Here is a 20,122-nt window from a genome sequence, read left to right as displayed (position 1 = left end):
CGATTCTGTGCATTATTTCCTCCCCTTTTGGGAACTGCACTAGCTGTCTGGAAATGCTTCTTCTGTGGTTTTCTTTCTGAGAAATTATTTATTCTCCTTGTGGTAGCCCTGCTGTCCATTATTAGTTGTTATGCCTACATTGTATAACAACAACAACAGTAATCTGAAGAAACTCTTCAGGTCCAGAGGCATTAAGAAAATGAAGACTGAATCAGCTGAACTTCTAACATAAGGATATGATTTTCTTTTTTCATTAAAAACAGCAAGTCTGGAAAACCAGGCATGTTTGAGTATAATGCAATAACAGCACTGCAGACATCTCACCTAAAGAAAATAGCACTGTGGACCCTGAGGCCTATCTGAGGACCCGGAATACAGCTGGGAAAATAGGTAGGGATTGTTTTTTAATGTATCTGTCTGTGCTTGTTAATGTATCTTTTTACTCTATTACTGAATACCATAAACAAGACACTACCAACAAGTTATTAGCATTATTTTTCCCTTCATCTTTCAGCATTCTTGCAAAGACTTAGCTAAGTCAAATCCCAGCATAAATAACTGACTGGCCCTTCCAAAAAGGTACAAGGATAAAGCCCTTTGCAAGTGTCTCTTAAGAAAACTTGGCAACAACAGCTTGCAGGATGAATCCTTGCCAAAGATTAATAATCAGTTCCACAAGGAGCAGAACTAATGAAGCCTCATTTTCTACATGTATTTGCAAAATGCAGCTACTATTTGCAAACACAAAGACTTTGTCTTTTGCAAGTACAAACACAAAAACTTTATAACAGAGTTGTTCTAAGAGTTGTTCTTTGTTCTCTCTAGGTGTGCATATAAAATTTCCTCTGCACCTCCCAAAACCATCAGTTTTCATGAAACATGTAGAAACATCTTTCAGAACTATTTTTGAAATCTCTGCTTGCTGAAGTTGTTGAAATCGGCAAACAGATCAAGACACTACTAGGAGGACACACCTAGAGACACACCAGGTGACTGTACAAGCATTGGTTCTGTGGGAAGCAAGGAACTAAAGTGAGGTTGTGGAAGAAAGTACAGAAGAAAGCATCCATTTCTTAGCACTTAGGGATTGATGGGATTTTCAAGGCAACTCCCATGATCAAGGCTGAGACACAGTAGCCAAGAGTGACCCAGTTCCTTTGGCTTCAATGTCAGAATCTTCAGTGCCATTAGGGAGATTAGAGCTTGCTTTGCCATATCCAAAGGATGAAGTGTTCAGTGAGGTGACCAAATTTATGTAAGATATGAATGATTGGTAAAACCTTCCATAGGCCCTAGTAAATGCCACTCCTTTTAAACCATGTGAGGGTTTTGGCATTCGGATTCAGTGGGAATGAACCAAAAGTTTGATAAGTGGGACAAAGTGATGGCAGGTGGAACTCTCTGTGTGCCAGTATAAGTTAAGGGAAGCTGGAAAATTGTATTTCAGTTACCTAATATTTAAATTAAAAAAAATGGGATTAGAGGTGATGTGTGGGAAAAGCTCTGGGCACCTCTGTGGAGAACAGTGCAGTGTGGAGAGAGGACGCTCAGTGCAGAGCAAAATAAAAAGCAGAACAGATTGCCATCTATTAAATGCATCAGGGATGTATACACTGCCATGAGAATCTCTAAACAAATCAGCTGTGTGTCTCTACACTGAAATCGGTGATAGGCATGATCACTTCCCTGACAAAGGGACAGAGAGGAATAGAAAAGACTGGGGGAAAAAGCAGCACCATAATCAGTGAGGCAGTGGAGGCTGTGATGGGAGAAGGGAATGAGTGAGAATTATGGTTTAGCTTTGTGAAGAACTGAGTCAGGGAAGAGACAACATGATTAATTCCTAATTAGACCTTTAGCAAAGTCTCCTGTCACCTCCTGGCACCTTCCATGACTTTATGTGAATTATAAGCTAGGAATTACACAACACCTGGTGTAATAAAGACAGGAAATCCGATTTTATGATGCATAGAGTTTTGAGCCAAAAAGCATTACTGAAAAGTGTGACCAAGACAAGTAGCTGTAGTGATAAATTAGTATTATTAAAGCTGTTGATGGTGAAAGTCTCTCAATTCTTGTGCCTCTTGTCCTAGAATTCCCTTTCAGCTTTGTGTAGTTCACCAAAACTGAGCTTCTTCCTGATGCTCTTTAAGCACAGCAACAGGAATACACTTGAAATGCAGAAGACTGGATGAGGAGCAGAAAAAGCCAGTGCAGTCCTGGTTTCTGTTGCAAAGGCACCACTTCAGAGCACAGTTACCCCTTCCACAGACCCTGTGCTGTTACAAATCTGCCCTGAAATATCAAAGGCTTTTTTTTCGGCTGCATTTTCTCTCTGGAGTAACCACCTGAGGGCAACATCACACACACAATGGGACATGCAAGGCTCCTGTGTCTGGAATATTGCACTCCTTGGAATACTGCTCTCGTTTCAAGGAATCCCATTTACCAGAAAAATCATGACAAACGACAAGCAGATCAAAGAACAGCGACAAAGTTGATTAGGAGGCTGGAGATACTATGCAGAAAATCATTCCAAAAGAAAAAAACTAGTTTCCCTAAGTCTAGTTTGATTAGGAGCAGAATCCTGGCCTCCAGGTACTTGAAGAAAGATAAGAAATTATTCAGCAAAATAAAGGAAGAGAGGACTGAGTAATTGGTGGAAATAAAGCAAGGGAAATATAGGGGTTTTTTTCCCTTGTAGTTTGCCTTCATGTGAGATATGAGGTTGTGAATGGGAAGTATTTATATTTTGCTTCTCTCATGAAAGATCAAGGCTCTGTTAGAGTAAGCATAGTATGGGCCAAGAATAGAAATTCTCGGTCAAGAAGAGAGCATACTTGGTCATAGTATACTTGACTGTCAGGAGGTGACTGGTGGGTAAAGCCAGCCTGTGACATATTTCAGGGGGGTGGTTCTAGAGCAACACTGATTTCACAGGAGGGCAACTTTTCCACTTTCCAATGCTGGTGTTTGAGCCCTTGGTTGGAGGCAGTCCATGGGACACATCACCATTTGCTCTGGAGAATTATTTTTCTGGTGAGAAGGGTAGCCAAATTCCCTTCGTTGATTTGGGATTCATTATCTTAAAAAGTGTAGAGATATAAAAGCTTTGGGGTGATCTGAGGCCACTGGAGAGCCCTGGAAAACCTGTCCAGTGTGCAGAATGGCACATTATACCAGGACTTTGTGGAGGGATCCACAAGATGTTCCTTTTTAAAAAGCAGTTGGAGAAGAGACTGGTGCACTGGCAGACTCATCCAACTCCAAGTAGTCAGGATGTCAACAGCAGTCAAGCTGCAGCAGTGTGGTCTAACAAGCTTGCTCAAGCCCCTGACTGGACTTGACAGGCCTCCCTGGGTGTCTGTCTTGCTGTTGCTTCATCCCTGTTAGAGTTTATGTGCAGTTGCTATGCTGCAATTAAACATTGATGCTGGGGTAGGCATGCCCTGTGTGTGACAGAGCCTGAAAATCTGGGAAGCAAAGCAAGCTTAAGTCACTAAATTGACTCCAAACAGAAAGTAATAAAAGACAGCAATGCCTCCTTGCCTTCTTAGATCCCATATTTAAGAAAGGAAATCCTCATTCTTTTAACAGTACCATTATGAGCCTGAACTATATCAATGATCACAAGTCTTAAAAAAAAGATAAAAAGAGGGAAAATCTATTGTCTTCTCCCAGAGAGACTATTTACAAACACACCTAACCAGACACCTTTCCTACAGTCTGAAGCAATATTTTTTTCCCTGAGATTGAGAAGTCAACACTCAAATACATCAGCCTGTATCTCAGATCCTGGAGGCACTAATGCACCGTCTCTAGTACAGCATTACCCCCACAGTCCACTGTTTACAGGTTTCTGTTAAAGATTAATAATCAAAGAACAAACAACTTTTGTTTTGACTCTAATACTGATTCAAGCCTTCTGTTTAAGCAAAAGCAAATCAAGTGAGGGTTCACTTGTTCTGAGAACCACTGATTCCCAGGAAAGAGGACAAATTTCTCTTTATGTCCTTTGGATGGCTGGTGTGGGCAGCTCTGTGCCCAAAAGGCTTTCATGCCTCCATGGCACAGGAGCCAGGACCCAGAGCAAGTAAGTCCATATGACATGTCCCTAACCTGCAAAGTTAGAAGCAATTGTTAGGAAAAAAAAAGGCATAGTGATTTCCCAATAGAGACTACTAACCCATGGCCTTTCTGGTAAGTTAAAGCCCCATCTGTTCTTTATCAGCATCCTCTGCAGGTTCCCAAACTGGCTATCCCTCAGTGGAGAATGAGAAGCGGGAAGGATCAACCAATACTGAAGTGCTCATTGCTCTGTGTTTGTTTCTCCTACTCTTACATAGCAACATACAAAGGGTGTCTGGCATCCAAGCACCTGATCTGTGCAGGGACATGGAGTAGGGGATACAAGCTGTTCTGTTATGGAAGAATGGCAGAGGTTTCCCTAGCTGGAGGGGAAGACACTGCTAAGAGATGGTTTTGTTTTTCCTGGCAGTTCCTTCTGGCTTTGTAGGTCCTTGCCCATAGGCTGTTTTCCTGGGAGGAGCAATCAGAGAGGTTCACTTGATGTCATCATATCCTGTTTTCACTGGCTTCTGGAAAATGAAGCTGTCATGAGCATGAAAGAAAAAACCAAAGGGTTGAGCCCTTGAACAGCCACCCATGGAACAGCAATAACTCCAATAGCTATATGTGCTCCCCAGCCATCACAACCTCCCTGCTGCACAGACCCCGAGGGAGGAGGTGTGAGGAAGTCCAGCATCCTTCCCCCAGCACAGAGATGGGGACAGGAAAAGGTGCCCAAATATCCACTGGAACATCACAGCCACCACTGGCTCCTGCCTCTTGGACATGTGAGCAGGTGTTGTGGTTCACCTTCACGTGGGTGAGAAACCTTCTGGGTTGAGATAAAGGCAGTTTAATAGGGAAAGAAAAAGCCACACCCACAAGCAAAGCATAACAAGGAATTCATCCACTGCTTCCCATGGGCAGGCAGGTTCTCAGACATCCCCAGGAAAGCAGGGCTCCATCGTGCATAATGGTGCCTTGGGAAGGTAAAACACAGCAACTCCAAATGTTCCCAATTCCTCCTTCTTCCCCCAGCTTTATATACTGAGCACGATGCTCTGTGGTGTGGAATGTCCCTTTGGTCAGCTGGGGTCAGCTGTCCTGGCTGTATCCCAATCCAGCTTCATGTGCACCCCCAGCCCCCTTGCTGGTGGCAGGGGGTTGAGGATCAGGAAGGACCTTGATGCTGTGCAAATCCTCAGCAATAAAGAAAACATTCCAGTGTTATCAACACCATTTCCATCACAAATCCAAAACATAGCCCAATACTAGTTACTATGAAGAAAATTAACTCTATCCCTGCCAAAACCAGCACAGCAGGGCAAGCAGCTCAGCTTTCCAGGTCTTTTCTTGCTCCCTTTCCCCTTCTGACTTCAAGAGGAGAGCACATCCACCCAAGCAGAAATGCTGGGCTGAGTGGTGTTAGTTTGGAAAATTTGGAAGCCAGCAGCTCCCTCTGCGTAGGGCCTCATGTTTATTCATCCTCCCTTGCTCTGAGTTTTGGGACTGTCGATCCAGCCAGCTTTTTCTTAGAGCTGGACATGGAGAAGGGTCATTTCACAATCCTTTGGAGCTGCTCTGGGTTCACTACCCTCCAATATCTGTCCCACTGTGTATTCCTGACATCCCTTTACCATCTGAGCTGCTCTTCCATGTGTGATACTGCCATCACTACTACTCCTGACTGCAGTGTGTAGTCATGCAGAAGCTGGTGCCTCACTACTTCAGCTAAATTCAGTGCTGTGTATGTTCCTCTTGCTGGTGACTTCCTGGATGACAAACATTTGTAAGGATCCCTCATGTTTCAAAAGGCTCAGAGGTGGAAGGTGATTTAAATTATCCTTATGTGCTTCCCAGATTGAAGGAGTTGCAGGCAAACCAACAGACACCAAGGCAGAAGGAAATTATCTGGAATTTCACACATTACTTGGAGGGAAAAGAGCATCCCCTCCTAAAAACTGTCTAAACCCTTTGTTCCACAAGGAGCCATCACCCTCCAGGCTGCTGCCCTGGATGCTGCTTTGCGAGTTCCTTCAGGAAAGGGTTAAATGGAGAAATATGCCACAGAGTATCTGTGACCACTCTTCTCACCAAAAAAAACATCTTTAGCTCCCTTACTTGGGTCCCAGAAAACTTGCTGAAGCAATGGTGGAAGCTGAGAAAGCACAAGGCGTTTGTGGAAGATGAAAATGTACTGTTAGCACATTATTCCCCTTCCCAATCCTCCTAAAGCAACTGAGTGTGTTCAGTGGCATCTGCATGAGGTGAAAAGCACTGGTAGCTCCAGGCTAGTGGACCTTGCAGATGCTCTCCTTGCAGACACTGCATAACAGGATGTGGATGAAAGGAAGCCCTGGACAATGTCCTGACTTGCACCCCTTGTAATCAAAACAACTGGAAGCAGTGACATGAAGGGGAACCAACTTTCATGGTTCAGCCTCTTCCCGATGGGGTCTGGTGAGCCCTCGGAGTCCTGCGAAGTCCAGGGGGCAGGAGGAGCTGGGCCATCAGAAACATGCCAGAGTCTGCAGCCTGCACCACCCCCTAACACATGCCGGCCTCTGAGTTCCAGCAGCACTGCCTGCTGAGGAACCACCATCCAGGACAGTGGCTGGAGATGTGCCAGAGCATGCAACTTATTATGCACAAAAGAATGACACCAAAACATAAAGGAACAAGAGATTAAAGGGGAACAGATGTTGGCTGATCTTGTCCACCCTGCTCCTGGGAGGCAGCCCAGTGCAGCTGCTGGCTGCCCCAGGCTCTGCTAGATCAGGGTAGCAGGGCTGGGACCCTTGCAGCCTTGCACTGCTCCTTGAATGACAGTACTGAGTGTAGCCCTGCTGGTACCCTTTTCTGGGGTGGCAGCTTGTTGCATATCCTTTTCGTGAAAATTCATTTAAATGATACCCAACCATCACTGTGGGATGCTGTGCCCCACTGAGGGGAAATGTCAAATCCATGATGGCAAAGGAAATCTGAACCTCTGGGTCACTAATCCCACACCACGTTAAACCAGGCATGATGTAAAGCGTGGCATTAGAAAAGCCAGAACATGCTACTGACACTGCTGGGCTGCATACACAGCTCTGCTGCCAAAACTCCTATTTCTCACTTAATGCATGAACTTGTATTCCCCACTCATGTATCATTTTCTCTTTTCATTGTTCATAGCTTTTCTTTCAATACTTGATCTATACTTGATCTTTTCTTTCAATACTCGCTGCCTCCCTTATTCTACACTCTGCTGTTTCCATTGCCAAGTGGTGAACTTGGCAATGCTGGGTTAACAGTTGGTCTCAGTGATCTTAGAGGTCTTTTCCAACATAAATAATTCTATGATCCTATATAATGTCTTGACTCCCTGTCCTCATATTCTCCTTGCTGACCCTCACGTCTCCTAAATCCTCAGGGAAATGCTGCCACCAACGCCAACATCTCTGAGGGATTTTTGAAGGTGTCTCAGCCAAATCTGGAGAACCTATTGTGCCATCCTGTCTCTTAAACTGTACAAAAAGACCCAGTTTTCAGTCATTTAAATTTCTTTCCCTATGGTCCTAATGGAGAAGGATAAAAAAAAACTAACCTAGAAGACTCCCAAACTGAACACTTTATCCTTTTCAGAATATTCTCCCTCAGTGTGTATAAGCCTTTTCCACTGTTTACTAATCCCTCCCTTCTGCCAGTCCCCGCCACTGGGAGCTATTGTCCATCTAATGCAGAGCAGACAATGCCGCTAAGCTCCAGCCAAATTCAAACCATTAGTTGTAATGTGTCTACCACTAAAGTATCTGCAAATAGCTGTGAAATCCCAGAGAATTAAGCTCGAGCACTAAACGTCAGAAACTGGCCTCTTGATTTTTATTTGCATATAATGGCTCACTCAAACACATCTGATAACTGAGGAACTGCAGCTGTGACTGTGCAGCAGAGCTCGGTGCCTTCCAGCCCCTGACAGCATCTTCCCCACAAGTGTTCTGCATCCTGCCTTCCCTGTTCCCATCAGAAACAGGAGAGGGGGTCAACAGTGCCAACAGTGCACCTGTTGGACTGTCATTTTCCCTCCAGTATTGCACTCACAGGACTCTGCTGAAAGCCCAGTGACACAGCTACAGCTCTGAGGTGGCACTGTGCCTTCCCCATGAGAGTACCTCAACAGCTCACTATGCACCGCTGCTCACAGCTGGGCCTCCCCCAGCACCCAGCACTCCAACAGCACCTTTCCTGTGTCTCTCCTGATGCAGCATCAGAAGCTACCTGATCCTTCAAAAAAAAGAACATCTTTCTCAGCAGGTGTCCTGAGCCCCCCAGGAAGTGTTTGTTCTTCCCTGTTTGCAGATCTCTTCCCATTTATCAGGCCAGCCTGGTCACTCATCACCTCCTGATGTTAATGCTAGAAGATAGGGCCACTGAGTGCAAGAGTGGCAAAGCTGTCATGCTCCAGCTGGGCAAAAGTGGAGCCTCACTCAGTAAATATTGACATGTCTGCAAGCAAACAGAAAGCAGCTTTCAGCAAGCAGCTCTCAGGCTCCCTGAGCTGATGCTGGAGCAGAGACGCCTGATGCTTTGTGGTTATGAGCTGCTGTTTACAGAGGGCAGGATACAGGAATGGATCTCCAGCAGCTGTGATGACAGTGGTAAATTGATGGACTCACAGGAGCCACCAGCTGCATGCCCACTGCCCACCTGCAACACAACAAGTGGCTGCAACCACTTCAGCTTCTGGAAAAACAACCTGTCTTTTCCATCCCTCAGCAACTTCCAGACAGGCTTTCTTCATGAGGATATTCGAGAGAGTCTTCATTAAAAAATAGGCAGCTCAAAACAGATTTTTGTTCCAAGTCTTTAGTTCCCCTGCTTTTCTGTCCTAAAACACTGCCATTGGTATTTAGGTGATTGCACATTCTGTAAGTTGTCAGATTTAGACAAGTCACAGGTGCAAGTAAGTATAATGTGAGTCCTTCTCATGGATCTATGGAATTGAGTAGTCAGTTATTAGCAGCATTAGTTCTTACCCCTTACAAAAACTACAGTTTAACCTACATCCTAAACCAGGAGTTTTATGCTCCCATTCAGACTATTGCCTAGTAGCTATATGACCACATTCCCTGCACAGGTGGAGCAGAGCCCTTATTTAAAGAAGAGATGGGATTGCAAGCAAAGGCTAGTGATGGATTGGGTTCATTTCCTGACCCACCCTCTCTATAACTTTGAGCAAGCTATTTGATCTCTTAATGCTCCAGTTCCCATACATAAAAAGGAAGTGATAATGCTTTCTTCTCTCCAGGTATTTTTTTTAAATCTTCTTAGACTGCAAGAAATTTTGTTGGTTTTTTTTTTCCCTGTGCTTCTGTGTTTTCTGTTTGTTTGTATTCCTAGAACAATTAGATTCTGATACACAGCACAAGTTCCCCAGTACAGCAGTAAATACAAATAATTGTCTGTCCTCATTTGGAGTCTGTGGGCACCATGAACAGCCAATAAACAAATGGATGACGCAGATCCTTAACCGACGCTGTATGGATCTTAGAGCACTGAGGAGTGGAACAGTAAGTGCACAAGTAAATTCCAGGAGTCGCCATGTGTTTAATTCCTTTCAGCTTTTGTGAATGTGCAAGTTAATTCTTTACACTACTTTTCCACTCCCTGGTGTGTTCCTGCTACCTGCTGCTTGCCTGCAGAGTAAAGACAACAGCTAACCCCCAGCACCTTTCCCCTGCATGAAATAAAACACTCCAGGTAGTGCTCTAGGGAGAGGGCAGGTCTCTGCCATGGAGCACATCTCTTCTCTTCTCCCTCCCATTTTTCACTTCTAAATCAAGCTGACAGTTTCTTAGAGGAGTGAAGTTGACTGTGTGAGTCATCAAGCACAGTGCATCTGCAGCGCTGCCATATGCTTGGCAGGCCATTGGTGTGGCAGAGTTTCTCGTTTATTAATTACCTAGAATAAGTCAGTCACAGAAAGTTTTCTGCCAGATAGCTCCTTTGCTGAGCCAGGTGTTGGGTGACAACAAGTACCAAAAGCATGGAAGAGGTGGGTGGAAACCATAGACTCAGGACAGTGGAAGGGAGACCAAGGGTTTGGATGGTGCAGGACTGAATGTTTCACTGCCACAACAGGGGCAGCCCCAAGAAGGACCAGAGAGCACCTAAGTGTTGCTTTGGCAGCACTGCTCTTCTGCTCCAAACCTCAGCTTCGACAAAGAAACTGTTTGATAGCAAATCATTTCAGCTGTCCCTCTCCTTTGGTCGCCTCTGCTCTGTGGGGTCTCTGCAGAGCCCTATAAGGAAACCCACAGCTCCAGGCTGGGGTCAGCTCTTTCACCAAGATCATTGAAGTTCACATCAAAGCCAGTGCCAAAACTTCTGTGTGCCTCCAGGCCAGGCAAGCCCACCAGTACAAATGAATTGCAGGGAACAAACATTACAAAGCACATTTCTGAAGAACCATGGGAAGGACAGAGAGAGAAGAGAGAAACACAGCAAAGGATGAACAGAAAAAGAAAGAGAAATAGCAGACACAAAATGGACCTATGGAACCTAACAGAAGCACAAAGTGGTGATACCTTTTGTCTAATATTCACTGAAGGATGGTTTGCACAATTACAGCCAGAGGCAACACTAACAGCCAGCACTGAAACACTGCTGGCAAGCTGCATTCTTCTAAAAGCCACCCATCCCTACCACTCCAAAAGTATCCGTAGAGCTGTCAGTATAAACAATGCAGAAAATTATTCCAGGCAAGTTTTCCCTATAAACTCCTTCCATTATACACAGGTAGAGAAACTACTCTATGCCACCTATGCATTGAAGACAAAATGCACAATCCTGTTATTTGGTCGCTAGTCTCTCCCCTCAATGCTGTAAAAAGTGGGCCTGGACTGCACCTTTGCCTTCAGAAGAAGACGAGCAGTAAATAATTTATTTGGAGGCTTTCTCTGGCACAGATAGATGTGTATAGACAGAGAAGGGAAACACTGCTTGTTGAAAGGTCAGCAGATACTGATTATGAGCAGGGGAATGTTCTCACAGGAAACACTGAAGACTGTGCAGAAGTAAACATACCTCCAGTGTGGAGTGGTGTGGTGTGGTGATCCAGCTGAGTCCCCCTCTGGGGACTAGCTTCCCAGGGATGATGCACAAGGCCCTTGGGGTATTTACACAGCCTGTTTTCTAAAGACCAGCTGCCACTCAGCACAGTTTATCTTCTTTTCCTGATTATTCAATCTGTGTTTTCTTTGCTCCTTCTGGCTGCCTCTTCCTCCAGTTCCTGGAACTGTGAGCAGCTGAGGCCTCAGCAGCACCTGTGTGTGCGCCAGGCACAGCAGCTGCCGCATCCACGGATGCCGAGGGCAGTCTGTCCACACCCGCATTTCCACACCACTGGGAAACAGGCTACTTTCAGATCCTTCCCATGCAGATTTGTTTCTTACTCAGAAACTTTGTGTTTTCCTGGAGTGTGAAAACTCTTAGCTTCTGGAATGTCTGCACTTTGTGTTTCTTTCAGTGAGGAGGGCTCCCCGAAAAGACCCATCTTCTCATTGCTACCCAAATTAGGAGAGGAGAGGCATTTCCAGCTTGTGACAAGCCTGGCTGAACTCTAGCAGAGGCAGAGAATGTAGCAAGCGAGGATCTCACTGGACCCTTGCATTTGGGTCCCTCAAATGCTCCAAACTCCAAGAGCCTTTCAACACACGGAGCATTTGAAGCAAACACAGTTCTGGTGCTCCTACAGAGGGTCAAAGCCCCTCTTCCGCTGGCAAAGGCTTGTGTGCCCTTGTCTGACAGATGTCCCTGCAGGGACACAAATGTCTAAGCTTAGATATTTGTTGCAGTCTCCGCTCTGGCCTGGAGGAGCCCTGACTTGCACAGCATTTCCAAACACACAAAGATTAAGGAGGAGGCCAAGTTGAACAGCTGGCACCCCTTCAACATAGTTCTTAGCTAGAATTTTGCTTATTTCTTGCAACAAGGTTCAGAGTGCTGCACTCTTCTCTGTGGAACAAAGAGGGCACTGTGTACCAAGCTTTTGCTGTACAAAATCAGTTCAGTGAAATTCCCATTTGCTGTTTGCCTGCTCCTAGGCTGCTCAAAAGGCCTGCTGTCTCCACTACCTCCACTATTTTTTGATCCAACAACTGTAACAATAAAAGACATCAACAAGTTACCCATAGAACACAATTCACATCTGTTTCTGAACACAGTACCTGAGAGAGAGATAATTTTGCATCCACTCCAGATCTTTTCTAGCCATAACCTTGCAAAGAAAAAATCCTTATAAAATATGATTTAAAAAGGAACTTTTAAAAGCACTCACTAAACAAACAAACAAATCTTCCCTTGCTACCATCAGGTTGTTTTAGCATTAAATTTTCTGCTTAAAAACAGTGGAGGGGAAGAGAAATAGTAGCGTTACTTACTATTCACAATTGTTCAGAGTACCCAAGGAGGTGTTGTTTAAACTAAACAAAAAGAGATTTCTTTCATTCTGCCTTCTCCCAAACCACTTCCTATAGGGTAGGAATGACTGCTTGATGTTCCTGCTACTGAGGGAGAAGAGGGCTGCTCTGGTGGGTGCAAAGCCTGTGAAAATTTGCCAGGTAGGATTTCTACAGCATACAAGGGAGCTCGTCATCAGCCAAGGTTACTTCTGGCTTAAGCAATCAGTTCAATGGACTTTAGTATTGTTGTACAATTGTAACCAGAAGTCCTCTGGGAGTTTGAACCATGCTGTTGTGCTCTCACAAGTAATTTGTGAGGAATCTCTCCCCTTAGGAGTCTGCTTTAGTCAGTAATGTGAGACAGCTGTGAGTTTTCTTTGGGAGAGAGGATCTCCCAGCGGCCAGAGCCCAGGCCATGCTCTAATCATCTCTCCTGGTGTTATCTTATAGCTTCTCTTCAGAGCAAGTAGACACCTCAAAATCACTTTTAACTTTCTCATCAAGTTCATTCTGTAGGTTTGTAATTTTGTTCCTCCATATGAAACATTGACCACAACTGCTTTACTGCTCTTTCTGCAACTGCAGTTCCATTGACTCCGCATTTGCCGTCTCCAGATGAGATCCTGATCCAGCAAAATCAATGAAAGCTTTGACACTGACTTCTGCTACACCTAGGCTTCAACCACTAGCCTCTGGCTGCTGTTAAACCTGTATTTTAACCTATTCCTGATGCACATGTCTAACAGCATATCTGAGTTCCTATTTCTCTTTACATCAAGTAGATGATGTTTAGAAAATGGCTGCAGCATTTGCCTTCCCTCAGCCAACTCCATACAGCTGTGGCCCATAATTTGTAAGATAAATGATCTCAAGCTGAAAGGATGTGATTCTGGGTTAACAGGGGCAAAAATAAAGCTGTGGTCAAATGAAAAGGAAACTTCAGGTGGTTTTGTATTTTAAAATTGATTAAGCATTTGCACACAGAGACCCACTGAAGTCCTAGAACTAGGCAGATTGGTCAGCATTGACCCTAACAGCCCTCTCCCACAACTATTATACCTTAGCTCATCCCTACTGATAATGGTAGCTGTAAAATAAAGAATGCTTGAGGACACCTCGTGGTGGTTGTCTGGGGAAGGAAATTTGGTTCAAAAGCACTACCACAGTCCCAGTCCGCAGGTCTTAGGTGCTCAGAAGCTAGCAACAGCCCATCCCACGGCGATTCTACTGCACCAGGTCAAGCTTTGCAATGTGCTGTTGTTAGTCTGAGGTGAACTGTGTGAAATTCTGAGGCAGTCTAAACCAGGAGTCCACCACACCACACACCCTTGTGCCCTCAATCCATTTTCTTTCCAGTGGAAAGCTGGAAGCATGGTAGGGAGGAGAGAGAAGAGAGGGCAGACAATTACACACCCGGGCCACATCCTGACCAACAAGCAGCAGTGCCTGCCTTGCACATCTGGGCCTACAAGCTGGAAAACAGCCCCAGGCCCCTCAGTTCAGATGCACCTCTATGCCTCACAAGTTGTTTTAAGCAGGAAATTGCCCTGTAGCTGGCTGTGAAGCCCAAATAACTGGCTGTGAGAGACCCACACCATCTTTCACGGGCATGCTGCTGTGCTGCTGCATTGACAAACTCACAGGGGGGACCTGGGCATGTGGTTTCTCTTATTGTCATGAGGAAACTTCCTTGGCTCAGATCTGCAATGACCTCCAGACCTTGCTGGACAAGGTCACTCTGCTGCAGGAAATTCTGAGGTAGAGGCTGGAAGAAGCAAAGGCAAATGTAACAGTTACTGCCGGAAAGCAAGCTGGTACTTATTACTGTGACACCACTTGTAATCCCATGTAGACTAAAGGCCAGACTGGGAGGAGGATCCATTCTGCAAGGTGCCCAGCAAACCCAGAGTGACGGCCACCCTTGCAGTTGTGAGCCGGGCTCAGGTAAAGGAACACCTCCAAAGCTGCAGTATTTACTTGTTCACTTTTTTGTTTTTGCTATGAATTGTTTAAAGATCAAAGAACTGGAAAATAAATGAAACCAAGAAAGGCAGAAGTCTGAAAAAATGTGGTTCGGGCCTACAAATTATGATTTTATAGACTAGATCAGATTTTGGGAGTGATGCAGACAATGGCAAACAATTCTAGACAAGAATGACAGAGGGAAGAAATAAATTTTAGGGGATTAGGACTCTGGATCAGGTTATTAAGAAGAGTCTTCAGGCATACCTATGATACCAAAGATTGCATTCTGTCTTTAGACCAAATAGCAGCCTCTATGCAGACAAGAAGGAAAAATTACTCCTTCCAGAGCTCTGTAAATAAAGAAATGTCAATAAAGGTTCAGTTGTTAAAACAATTTCCCAATGCAGAGGACAAAATACTTTTTACAGGGTGGTCTATTACTTCTTTCAGTGACAACCCTATCCTCTCAGTTTCAAATTATTACTTAGCTTTTCAATAATAGCTATGTTGGAGGCACATATCCATCTAACATTTGGAATCTTTCACATATAATTCCCTTATGAATGAGAAATGTGTGTTTAAGATTACTAAATGAATAGAGGCAAATTCTGCCCTTTGAAAAATTGATGTAAAGTATCTGCCCTAATATAGATTTACACTTGTAGTTAAATCAGAGTAAACGAGAACAAACTTCGGCCTCATGATATTCAGCACAGTGGTAGGAACGTAACACAAGAAAGGGTTACTTTCTAACTGCTTGCAGGATTTAAGGCAGATAAATAAATAATAATAAGGCTCTGTTTCTGAAAGGAGATATTCAGTCTACCCAAAGCACCATCCAAGTCATTAAAGGATTCCCAGGTGCCAGCATTTGGAAAGGGTATTATCTATTCAAACAGTTTAGGCAGAGGTCTCTGCTGCTCTCTCTCCTGGGTCATCTCAGATTTCCTCAATCTCTGCCTGGAGCTGAGTTGAGGCAGGAAAGAAAAGCTGGAAATTTCAGAGGAGTAACATTTTCTCCTGAATTAGACAGAACATGTTTTTCAGTCTTGCAGTAAAAATGAGGAAACCCCTCCTTTGTTAGTGCAGCTGCAAGGCTGCCTGAGTGAGGGCCATGCACTGCATGTGGTGGAACAGCCTCTGCAGCAGATGCTGTGCAAAGAACCCTCTTTTCCACCCCTTTTTTTGATATAATTTACCTGGCTCATCTCTATTACTGGGAATAGACACGACATATAAATGTCAGCACAATGCAGTTGGGTTTTTGAAACAAAGTAATTGAGCAGCAGGTGGAAGAGTGAATCCACACAAAGACAAAAGGCTTGCTGGGGAGATGGCTGAGCTTTGCTGGCAAGAGTCAGTGCCCCACAGATGGGGATGCAAACACCTCTCTGGATGTTTGATGCTTGGAGGACACAGACAGTTATCTGAAGCTGCACACCCCACCTGAGCTGGTCTCGGGCTCCTGTACATTTTTAAAGGTTAAAAGACATAAGCAGGTGCCTTAGACTGAGTAGAAATTTCATACTGGGAGGTATTTTCTGAGGGAAAAAAAAAACCTGCTGAAAATGGCAATCACTATAGAAAGTGACAGTGAGAAAAGGCCAGTGATCTCTAGCTATCTGGCAAAGAGAGACATGCAGATGCCTCCAACAGGAAAAGCTCTGCCTGGATAAAGACCAAGACTACTACAAGAAAAATATTTTCTGGAAACCTTATCTTTAATTAATGAGATCTGCCCCATGAATCATTCTGATTCCAGAGCTCTCCAGTGTGCACTTCCTTGCTTCTGCTCTGGGCTCTCAGGTTCTAGGCCAGAAACACCCATCCCACCATCAGCCTGCCACATGCATCAGGCATCACCCCAGTCTTCGTTGCTTAAACACTTTAGAGAGATTCTGCCTGGAGGCACCTGAAAGCTTCAGACTTGTTGAGCTCTCTTCCAAGGACAAGTTGATTAAACCATGTTCCACCAAGACTGTGGTCACTTCTGGCTGCTGATTCATTCCACTCTGTGATGTGCAATCTTGGTCATGGCTCTGAAAAGCCTAAATCAGTCAGATCCCTGCATTATAAGGCATGCTCTTCTACCATTTTGCTTTAGCAACTGCAGCTTGTAGAGCTGAGTGTCAGTCCTAAAAACTGAACTTATAAAGACCAGGGAATGTCATCAGCAGGTTGCTTCCAGGGAATTGCCAAAACAATTTAGCAATCTTCCATGCACTGCCCATCCTTGTAGGATGTCTGAAAAACCCTGTATTAGTTATTTGAAAATATATTAAATCCTAGTGATAAATATATTAATCCTAGTGCTATATTAAATCCTAATGCCAAGACACTAAAATGATGGGCTGGATAACACCCATACCAATGCATTAAATCCTCCTGAAGCCTAACCACAGTCAGAACTACACTGACATAGCAATTTCTCCCTGTGCTCTTCTGTCTTTCCCAGGATTCCTCAATAGCACCTTCCTGCTCAGGCTGTCAGCATGGTATGTGCAAAGTCAGAGTGCTACATCTCACCCCTCTGGGTACCTGAAAACCAACCAAGACAGACATGTGTGCTCAGCTGTCAGCTAGAAGTATCACAGCAACGCAAGTGATGCCGAGGCAGGATGATGTAATCAGCACATTGGTTTTTCTTACCCCAGTAAACTCTACCTGCCCCCTGTGCCAAGAGCAGTCAGTATGATAGATGCTATTAGGGGAGTGATGAAAAGCATGAAACAAACCTTAAAGACATAGAAAATTTCATGTCACAAAATGACAAAGCTCTTTGGCTCTCGTGCTTGTCTTTTCCTGAGTAAGGCAGGAGAACCACTTTTTTTGGGCATATTGCCTGCCCGGGATTATGCCAAAGAGAATCTCCAGGGAAGGCTTGTGACAGTCATCCTGCAGATTTTCTATGTATCTCAGCACATCTGCTCCCATCCTGACCTACTAGCCAAATTTCTTGCTGAGTTGTTACTGAGAGTGGTATTGCAGGCATTCCAGAAGTGGAGGAGTCCAGCGCATAGCACACACTGCATTTTCACCCCCTCCTCTCTGTGTCTCCCCATGACTGCACACAGCTAGCTCAGGTCCCACTAATGGAGAAAATGGCATTGGTCCTGGACAAGCCAAAAGACCCACACTCTTTTCCTTTGAACAGTGTGCAGTCAAGGTATTTCCAGCATTTTTCCATGTTTAGTACAATCTCGAAGACAGAGGAAAGTGTCTGCACTATATCAGGTAGGGACACTCCTGATCCCTTCTGTTGCTGTTAAACCATCACTTGGCTCTAGTTCCTTACTTCTTTATGCTCAGCATAGCTCAAGGCTTCACTTTGCAGTTCTTGAAGTTTGTTCGGCTGTTTGTCATCCACAGTCTCCTCCCCTTCTGACAAGCAGACATCTATCATTCCTTTCTTACTGAGAAGAACCCCAAACCTTCCTCTCTTGCTCACTATCTTTTACTATCCTTAGCAGTAATGACTTACAAGCAGGAAAATTATTCAAAGCTGAAATATTTATTAAGTCAGAGACAGTCTGAAATTTTTAGATGATTTGAAGGAAAATTAGATTTTATATTCAACACACCTGGGGGGAATAACACTTATCCATTTTTTGCTGCATCAGAACCAACTGCAGATTTGTCCCCACCACATGAAGAAGCAGGTGATGTATGGCACTATATCCTGTGATCAGTGTCAGCCCAATGGATAACCAGGACAGTGCAATAATTGTTCTGCAAGGGGATTTTGAGGACAGCCTTATTAATTTGTACCAGCAGAAATGGAAGTGACATAGCTATTTTTCCTTCTTTGGAGATGAGGTATACCAAAGGACATGTAGGAAGATGAGTTCACTTCACACATCACTAAAAGTGTTTTCAAATGTTTTGTGAAAGGTGTGCAAGCATCCAGGAGCCACTGTGCACACAGCAGCAACTCACACATATTTCAAGATGCTCAGTTCTGTAAGCTTTGCTACCTTGCCTGGGATGAGTGGAAGGGAGCCTGAGACTGTTTTCTCCCCCCAGAGGATGCCAGCTCTAAAGGGTGGAGCTGGGAGAAGCAGAAGCTGTTTGGCACACAGGTATGTGCATGTTCTGTGCAAAGGCAGGAGAACTCAGTCCTCTGATGGGAGCTGCTGGACTGTGGACCTTCCCTTGCTGAAGCAGGTGTCAGAAATGCCACCTAGCCAGCTGCCAGGTGAATGTTGCCTGGTGCCTCACTTCCCTCCTGTCTGCCCAGTGCTGAGCAGCTCCTTGTTTCAGCCTGGGATGGCAAGGAATGGGGGAAACTGCTTTCGAACTGCTTAATAACAGTGATGGTAACCTTTGACCTTACTGAATAGCAACGCTTTTGACCTTTCATTTGTTAAATAATGCAACCACTTACTTCCCGATCCTTATCAGTGTTTAGTAATTGGGGTCAAGACAAAGGGGAGCAGCGTTACCCACCAGACTTTACTGAACCAGGAAGAATTTCCTTAAGCTATAGATATTATTTTTGATAATCTTCAGTCAGGGCAGGCAAAGACTAGAGACTAGGTGTCTTAGCAGATCCATAACAGGCTAAAGATCCTTTCAGCTGTTAGCATCTGGTTTGGATCCAGCTGTGGTTGACAGTGGCAGAAATTCATTATGATCTTGGGTTGTCTCTCTGACTCACGTGAAATGAGTCTGGCTTGCAGTTCTGCTGTTCACTGGACAATCATAGCCCTAACATAAAATACTAACACACACTCCTAGAAATATCAGTGATTAAATGAGTCTACAAAGCCTGAAAATCCCTATTCCACTGAGCAAATCAGGCACAGGTAGGTGGCAGCGGGGACAAAAATTCTGCGGTCACTCCTGTGTGTTCTGCCCGATTCCCGTCAAAGAGAAGGTGGTTAATCTGCAGGAATCTGAGTTGCCTTTTGTACAGGGTAAGTAAAGCTAATGGGTCAGCCTGTGTGCTGTACAGCCCATTAAACATCTCACTTGACAAAAAATCAGGTGACAACTGTTACAGGCAGCGGTCCCGGGATCAGTGTTTTCCTTAGAAGTGAACAGGAAACAGATGAAAACGAAAGAATTTATGACTTTACAATGGATTTAAATGTAAGTGCATGCACATATTTATTTATATAACACACATATATAAAGGCTTAAATTTCCTGAAGACGTCAAACATAAATTCTATTTGTCTAAGCAGCTGCACAATCTCATTACTTATTTATTGTATTTTGTGTTAAGCCAGACGGCAAGATTTTTAGGGCAGGAGCTGTTTCCTGCATGTCTGTGATTCAGCAAAATGAGCTGCCAAAGAGCAATCCAAATGCTGTAATTTATAAATAAGCCATTTATTTATAGAGGTACATGAGCTAGATAAGATCACAGAATCATGAAATGTTAAGGGATTGGAACGGACCTTAAAGCTCATCTAGTCCCAACACTCTCTGCTATGGGCAGGGGCATCTCCCACTAGACCAGGTTGCTCAAGGCCTTACCCAACCTTATCCAACACTATCAGGGCTTGGGGGCTTCCACAGCCTCCCTGGGCAACTTGTTCCAGTGTCTCACCATGCTCACAGTAAAAATTTCTTCCTAATATCTAACCTAAATTCTGTCTCTTTCAGTTTGTACCTGACACTCCTTATCCTATCACTACAGTT

This window comes from Haemorhous mexicanus, chromosome 3 (genome assembly GCF_027477595.1).
Source record: "Haemorhous mexicanus isolate bHaeMex1 chromosome 3, bHaeMex1.pri, whole genome shotgun sequence".
In the NCBI taxonomy this organism is placed as follows: Eukaryota; Metazoa; Chordata; class Aves; order Passeriformes; family Fringillidae; genus Haemorhous; species Haemorhous mexicanus.
Note: the sequence above shows the minus strand (reverse complement) of the source record.